At 43.7% G+C, this 8,645-nt stretch overlaps 1 pseudogene; it reads right to left on the bottom strand.

Annotated features, from left to right (window-relative positions):
• Nucleotides 1-1,665: 1,665 nt before the first annotated feature.
• LOC147004817 (heterogeneous nuclear ribonucleoprotein D-like) lies at nt 1,666-2,785 on the bottom strand (annotated as a pseudogene).
• Nucleotides 2,786-8,645: the final 5,860 nt, after the last annotated feature.

The following is an 8,645-nucleotide window of genomic DNA, read 5'->3' on the forward strand; positions in this document are numbered from 1 at the left end:
GACATAGACTCGATTCCCCCCGTGGGTGCTGTCACAGACCCACACTTGTGGCTTTTGGTATCTTTTGGGGAGGGGAGGCAGAGCCTTAGAAAAATTCTTCACTTGCAACTGAAACTAGATACCAACCTCCATCTACAGTGGGTTTGTCTCTCAGGGAACTCAGAAATGGTCTACATGGAACTTCCCCTGCAATACTTAGTTTGCACCCATACTGGGCCCATACGGGATTTGTATTATCACAAACCAGCATTCACAGTTTTGAGTTCTGTGAAGCTCCCGTAGGAGAATTGTCAACCTCAGACTCAGTAAGGCCTTTACAAGAATTATGCCAATTGTAACACCACAATTTGTGGCTCTTAACCTATAGTAGGAGCTGGAGGTCACCCTTTCTCGTCTCTATTGTCTCCAAAGCCTGAGGAACCAAGGGGACCCTGCATTAGTAGCAAGGGTGGAAAATTGGAGACACTGGTTCTGCCTCAGTGGGAGGAGGATCTTCATCTGAGTCCTGGATATCCAGCTGATGGTAGTGGACTGCAACTGGCTTACTTAAAGCAGCTTCAATCTGTGACTTAACAAAACTGGTTAATTTTCTAAAGGCCCAGGGGCCAAAAGACAAAAGCTGCAAAATACCCATGAAAGGTCCCAAAAGGCTGGGGCATAAGGTGGTGACCCAAGGAGAAGTAGAAAACCAATTTTTATACCAGTATTCTTGTTTCTCTCTGTTGTGTTTTCTCTCTTCTAAACTAGCTCTAACTTTGTCTATGCTATCTTGAACTAAGCCAGTCTTGTCAGAATAAAAACAACATTCTTCTTTGAGGGCTGCACATAACCCACCTTCTGTAAAGAACACTAAATCAAGACCTCACCTGTTCTGTAATACTACTTCATACAGAGAGACCAATGAGTCTTTTAAAATTTTAAGCCTCTCTGTAGCTCTTGTTTATCTCTGTCCACAACAAGGTGGAGCTGAGTATATTGCTGTTGGGAAGTGGCCAAAGAGGCAATGCCAGTTCCTGCCCTTGCAGCTCCTAAGCCTAGAATCACTGCTAAGATTACTGCAGAAATAAGCTCTCTCTTATCATGGGGTAGGTCTGTGTCACTCTTCCAGAATTGGAGGAGGTCTTCTGCATGGTGTACTCTCAGCTTAGGGAGAAGCTGAACTACAACACAATAATCTCTATCATCTAAAAAGGTCTGAGTAACTATATAGGTAGTAAGTCCAGTAGAATATGCTAAATAAGTATGATTAGCTTCTCCAAGGTATCGAGAGGTGGCATCTACCATAATAGTCTGCTTCCAAACCACTAATAAGGCCTGGGGAGGAAACATGGAAGGCCCCAAAAGGCATACGCCTATGCCAGACACCTGACTTAGAATGAGCCCACCATGGCTCTCAGGGTGCCATCCAAGTTTGCTGGAATCATTAATTGCAATAAAAGATCTGAATGTTGCCACCCCTTCGTAAAAGGGAGGTTGAGGAGAAAAACACACCCAACATCCCAACATTCTTCTTCTTCTTTTTTATTTTTTGTTTAACAATCACATAAGCATTTATTTGAGGTTTAACATGAAACCACACAAATAAAAATTTGTATGAACACAAATCCACATTGAGTCATCATAACACAGGTAGCAAAGACAAAGTAAAATAGGAACTAATTGGCAGCTATATACAGTTGGACACAATTGTGTCATGTACACTACAAAGTCTTTTACAAAATAATCATCTTAGGTCAACAGAAGATCAAGCAATCTTCAATGTTGTCCTGTAAGATGGTTTCTTTACACCTTCTGCTCTCCCAGCATCCTCCTTTAGTAGGGTTGGTAATTGTTCTGGTGATTGCCGCCCCCTCGGGACGCCTTGCCATAAGTGCTCTGCTGACCGCTGTAGTCTGCATATCCCTGTCCATATCCATAGTTCCCATAGTTATACCCAGTATAATCATAGCCGCCATAGCCACTATAGTTCTGATCACCACCATAGGCACTATTATAATTTCCATATCCTTGATCATAATAGTTATTAAATCCTTGGTTCCAGTTTTGGCCCTGACATCTTCCACGCCCCCTAGCACCTTCTCTTCCACTGGCTGCCAACCCTCTGCCTCCTTTCTGTTGCTGCTGCTGCTGCTGCAGCTGCGTCTACACCTCTTTGGGTTGTGCAACTTTGATTTCGCACTTCCCAGAACCTATTTGATGGTATCTGCTTTCTAACAGTTTCTTTACTGGCTCTTCATCTGTGTATGTGATAAAACAGAATCCAGTTCTTTCATTTGTTTTTTTATCCATGGGAAGCTCAATATTTTCTATCTCTCCAAAGGCTCCAAAATATTCTTTAATTTGTTCTTCTGAAGTATCTGGGCTCAACCCACTCACAAAGACCTTTTTAGGGAATTCTTTCTCCTTTAAAGCTTTGGCCCTTTTGGGGTCTATCAATTTGCCACCCAGTTTGTGTTCTTTCAGTTCCAAAACCTTATCCACACTAGCAGCATCTTTGAAAAGCACAAATCCAAATCCTCTTTACCTTCCCATGACTGGATCTGTTTTAATTGTGCAGCCTACCACTTCCCCAAATCGAGACAAATATTCAGTCAGATTTTTCTTGCTTGTATCCCAGCTCAAGCCTCCAATAAACATTTATTTCCACTAGTGGGGAAGGCTACTGGGGTCCAGCGGGCACGCAGAGAATAGACTCGGGGGGAAAGACTGGGGGCAGTGCACGCAGCTCCGGAGGGACCGCGGGGCTCTGGGGGAGGGGAGGAGCAGAGCCTGCAGTACCCGTCATGCTGTTGGTTCTTGCTCGCTTTGATCTTGGATCCCTCTGCGAGCTCCTCTATTCTGCTGTACTCATCCATGTCCTCCATGGTGGCAGAGCCATCCGGTCCTGGTGGCAATGGTGGCGGAGCGTTATATGGAGCTAGATTTAAAATGGTGGCAGAAGAGATCCGGCCGCCGCCTGCGCCCTCCCTTTATAGCCGCTCCAACATTCTTCATATTAAGTAGCATTAGCTGTGTGCATAGTAGCAATTGATGCATTTACTAAGAATAAAATCAATTCTGCAGAGGAGGGAGAAAGAAGGTAAAGTAGGCTGTAATACAGTAGTCCCATGTGGACCGAAGGTAACAGTCTGTGGAAGACTCAGATATGAGGAATGCAAAATGAGATTGGGGCCTATAGTAGCCAACCCTAAAGATGGGGTGTTCTTAAGTAACTGGATTCTGAAGGTTACTCCGAAATCTTTTTCATCTCTATAGATACGTAAACCCCACTCAGCTCCTCGTGTATATTCCCAATTAAAATTTTTCCCCACTTCAGTAAAGGAGATCTCCAAGGTGTTGCACCATCCTGTGGAAGTCTGCTTGGAACTAGCACAGGCAGCATAATCGGGCCTGCTCTGGAACTTTATTAGGTCCCAATCAGAAGTGGATTTCCAATAGGTGTCTCCTGTGGTCTCACAGCCCCAGGAAGCACAGAAATAATCAGGGGCGAAACCACATTTATAATTAAGAGTGCAACTCCTGTGACTGGGGCCAGGACAAATATACATCCCCCATCTTTTAAAAACACTGGCAAGTGTTCTCTTACGACTTAAACTAGCACATCCAGGAGTGGTATAGGCAACTTGTCTTGGATCGTCAATAGGTTGTTCTTGTGGCAGGAATTCTGAGTAAGTTCCCCGGTCATTACGATCTCCTAGGACTAATTTACAAAGATCAACCTAGGACTAATTTACAAAGATCGACCATGGGATAGAACCTTCAATTTTGGAGGTGGCATTAGCTATATCACCTGCCTCGTTAATGATTAGCCAGGTGTTATTATAAAGCCAATAAGGAGTTTTCTTAACTTGGCCTACCACTGGCGATATGCTTCTCATCAGGCATACACACAGCCAAATCTCGATGATCAGGAGTGACTTTTTTCGTGGTGCCTTCATTTTTCTGTAAAGAAGCACATTTAGAAATTTCCTCAGGGTTTTTCTTTCCTGGACAATTATAAGGTTTTATTAGGTGCTCAGGGAGCCATCTAGCATTTTGTGCTTTTGAATCATAGACACAAGTGTGCCCTTTGCCCCATATGAGGACTGGGTCTGGACCCTGCCATTTGTTGGACAAAGGATCTCTCCACATAGCTTGTGCAAAGTTATTAGCAGTAGAAGAATGCCAGAGGCGATCTGCAGCAGACTTGCCTGCATTGTCGTATGTAAGAAAGTTTAAAACAAATAATGCATGATTTAAAGGCATCTTGGAGTTACCAGACTGAGGATATAGAATTCTGCCCGCCCCCCAACTGTAATTTGAAAAGCATGTTTTTAAGGGTTTGATGAGTTCTTTCTACAATACCTTGACCTTGGTGGTTATAGGGAATCCCAGTAATGTGCTTAATGCCCATTTGAGCACAAAACTTTTTAAAGCTGGCACTAGCATATCTTGGCCCATTGTCTGTCTTAAGGATCTTAGGCTGTGGCACAGCTGCCAAGCAGGAGAGAACATGGCTGATAACATGTTTAGTGGCCTCTCCCATTTGTAAAGATGCACAGATAGATCTACTAAAGGTAGCAACAGAGACATGAATATATTTTAACTTTCCAAAGGGAGTGTAATGGGTAACATCCATCTGCCACAGTTCACCAAGAATTAGTCCTTGGGGGTTGACTCCCACATGTGGCTCTGGCAAAAGGGTCAGACAGTCCTTACACTGCCTGACAATTTGTCTAGCCTCTTCATGGATGATGGAAAATTTAAGCCTCATTGTATGAGAATTAAGGTGATGTAAATCATGGTCCTGCTGAGCAGCAGCAAAAGGGGTAATAGACAAAGCCGAAGCTATTACCTGAGTGGTCTGATCAACTATATTGTTGCCTTCAGACAAAGGTACAGGCAGGCCAGAATGAGCACGAATAAGACCAATAAAAAAATGGAAAATTACGAGCAAGAAATAAGGCTCTGAAGCTTAGCAAACATTGGAGATGTATTGGTAGAAGGGCAAATATAAGGAACAGTTTCTAAAAGAGGAACATAGTCAGCCACATAGGCGCTGTCTGTATATAAATTAAAAGAAGTTTCAGGCAATAGTTCAAATACTTTAACAATAGCTGCCATTTCAACAAGCTGTGCTGAGGAGAAGTCTGTCATAAAACACAAGACCTTCCCACCAATATTATAAGCAGCCATACCTGAGGAAGACCCATAAGTAAAAACTAACATAGCCCCAGGAATCGGGTCTGACTTTGTTCTCTTAGGGAAAACTACAGGTGTCCTATGGAGAAACGGAACCAGTTTATCAGCAGGGTAATAACTATCAATCACACCTCGAAAGGAGATACAATTAACTGCCCAATCATCATTATTTTTAAGTAACCACTGAATTTGAGAGGCATCATAGGGGAGAACAATAACATCTGGATCTCTGCCAAAAAGCTTAAGAGGAGCTTTTCTGCCTAGGCTCAAAACATTAGCAACTAACTAAGGATATGTGGGCAACCCTTTGGAGGGGGAAGCTGACATGTGGACCCAAACAGAGGTTTAAGCTGCCACAGCAGACCTGTGGGTGAAAAGGGAGTAGGGAATACAAGGAACTGAAGTGGAAGCACTGGGGAAGAATACCCAATATTTTGCTCACTGATGGCTTGTTTAACTTTAGCTAGTGACAATCCTGCCTCTTGAGTTAACATGCGTGGAGAGGTCAGATTTGAGTCTCCTCACAGAATGTCAAACAAAGGTTTTAACTTTCCTGTTGTAAGTTTCAGATAAGGACGAAGCCAATTAATATCTCCTAACAGACATTGAAAACCATTAAGAGTCTGCAAGGAATCTTGTCTCACCTGAACCTTTTGAGAGAGAATTTTGTTAGGAAATAATTCAAAACCCAAAAACAAGCGAGGAGGGTGGATCTGAATTTTCTCTGGAGAAACTTGGAGTCCTCAACTCTGAAGGGCATTAACAAGCTTTTGACTAGCAATATATAATTGGTCTTGATCAGGTTCAGCAATCAAAATGTCGTCCATGTAATGGACCACATACAGATTAGGGTAAGACATTCTGAATGGATCAATAACTTGTACCACATATCTCTGAAAAGGGTAGGACTGTTGGCCATGCCTTGAGGAAGAACTTTCCATTGGCAGCGAGGAGAAGGCCCTATAAAATTAACCACTGGAAGGATAAATGCAAAGCGTTTACAATCTTCAGGATGGGGAGGAATGGAAAAGAACCAATCTTTTAAATCAATCACTAATTTAGCATATCCCCTGGGAATAGACACTGGAGAGGGAATCCCAGATTGTAGGGCCCCCATGGGGACCATAGTCTTTTAACTGCTCTAAGATCTTGTAACAATCTCCTTTAACCATTTCACTTTCTAATAACAAAGATAGGAGTGTTTCACAGCGAAGTGGAGGATTCAATGTGTCCAGCTGCCAGTTGTTCCTGCACTAATTCTATGGCTGCTGACAACTTTTCTGCAGGAAGGGAACACTGCTCAAGCCAGACAGGGGTATCATTTTTCCAAGTAATCTTGTCTGCCTGATGTGCAGGGAGAGCAATGGTCCATATGAAAAATGGGAGTTGTAACCTAAACCTGCACAATCTATCTTGGGGGTGGCCTCTATTGGGGTAGGCCTCCCTTGGCTATTTTTACCCAGTCCCTGTCCAAGGAGATAACCCTGGGCGAGCATTTGTTGAGTAATGGCTTCATTGGGTTGAGTAATGGCTTCATTGGGACTGCACATAATGACCCTCATTTGAGAAATAATGTCTCTCCCCCATAAATTAACGGGCAGACCAGGGGCGACATAAGGCTGAATCGAACCAGAGTTTCCTTCATCATCTTCCCAGGTCAACAACTGTGAACTCTGAAGAGTATTTTTTGATTGTCCAATTCCCTGTAAATGAGTTAAAGAGGCCTTTAACAGCCAAGCAGCAGGCCAAGCACTTTGTGAAATCACAGTGGAATCTGTACCTGAGTCTAAAAGGCCCTCAAAACGCTTGCCATTTATCTTAAGGCAGAGTGTTGGGTGGTCTTTGGTAATTGCTTGTACCCAATAAAGGTCTGATGACCCTGGCTGCAAAGAGCCGTGACGTTTGCCCATTGCTGAATAGGAAGTATCTAAAGGTAGAGGCAAGACTTGTGCCAAACGTTGCCCTTTGAATATAGATATTGGCCCTTGGGAGGCACTAACTAAAATTTTAATTTCTCCAGTGTAGTTATTATCTACTAATGAGGGATGGACAGTAAGTCCTTTCAAAGTGGTGGAAGCACACCCTAATATTAAAAAATAAGTATTGGGTGGAGGAGGCCCATAGACCCTTGTCGGGAGGATGTAAACGCCATCCTCTGGTGTTAAAATTGCACTGGCTGAGGAATACAAGTCCAGGCCTGCACTGCCTGTGGTGACTCGGGAGAGACTAGAGGCTGATTTGTTTGACAGCTGTAGCCCGTGGCCGGGAGAAATGAGATGGTTTTGGGGACTTGGGGCTGTCCCCCATACTCGTTTCCCTGAACAAGAGGCAGGAGATTTCCAGACACATTTGTCTGAGCTCTGCAAGTGTTTGCCCAATGCTTGTCTCTTTTACAGCATGAGCAAAGAAAATTGGGCCATGCAGGCCGAAAAGAATAGTTAGTATGTTGTGCTGAAGCACCATTAAGGGAGGGTGAAGTGGGACACTGCCGTGCAAAGTGTCTAGACTGGCCACACTTAAAACAACTTTTCTGGGGGCCGGCTTCCTGAAGAGCCACACCTATTGCCATAACAGGCCAAAGAGCTGCATCCATTGGAAGATTAACTGTCTGGGACATTTTTTGAGTAAACATATCAACATCACGACAAAGATGAATCATCTCATTAAGGTCCTTGTCTATGATCTTACTGTGCAAGAGTGCCTTACAAGTCGAATTAGCATTCTCAAAAGCCAATTGTTTTATGAGTTTAGTGTCTGCATCCTCATGACCTAAGATCCTTTCTGCAGCCTCAAGCAATCTTACAAACTTACAAATTCACTATATTCCTCTTGTGCTCCCTGAATAATTTTAGCTAAAGGGGTAATAACAGAACCTTTCATAGGAATGGCATGCCAAGCTCCCAAAGCTGTGTTAGCAGTTTGAGCCAACAGACCCGCTGGAAAATGTTTTTGTCTGGCCTCTGCAGCATATTTTCCTTGCCCAGAAAGGTTTTCAAAGGTCCAGCCAGCAGATGGCACTCGAGGGTTCCTTTGATTAGTTATTGCAACTGTCTGGTTATGATCGAGAAAATCTGCCTTCCAGGAGAGGAACTGCCCATGAGTTAACACGTTCTGAATCACTCTTATCCATTCACTTGGGAGCATATGTCCACCTCCCCGGAGGGCTTCTAGGAGTGAAAGCGTATAAGGGGCAGACGGACCATAGGTTCTAACTGCAGAGTTAAGCTCTTTTAAGTCCTTGAAATGTAGTTTATGAAACTCTGTCCATCTGATAGGAACAGTCAATCTTTCTTCTGGCCCAGCCTCTATTTCACTCTCAGAACCTTTTCCCGTCCTCACTGTTAGTGTCTGGGGAAAGGTCGGACTGGGGTGCTTCTAAAGGCCCTATTTCTACAGAAGCATATTTGGCACAGATGGTTGAGGGCTGTTCCTCCCCCATAGAAGTGGGCAGGTCACAGCTACCA

This window comes from Mus caroli, unplaced genomic scaffold (genome assembly GCF_978045245.1).
Source record: "Mus caroli unplaced genomic scaffold, Mus_caroli_1 scaffold_5, whole genome shotgun sequence".
NCBI classification, from domain to species: Eukaryota; Metazoa; Chordata; class Mammalia; order Rodentia; family Muridae; genus Mus; species Mus caroli.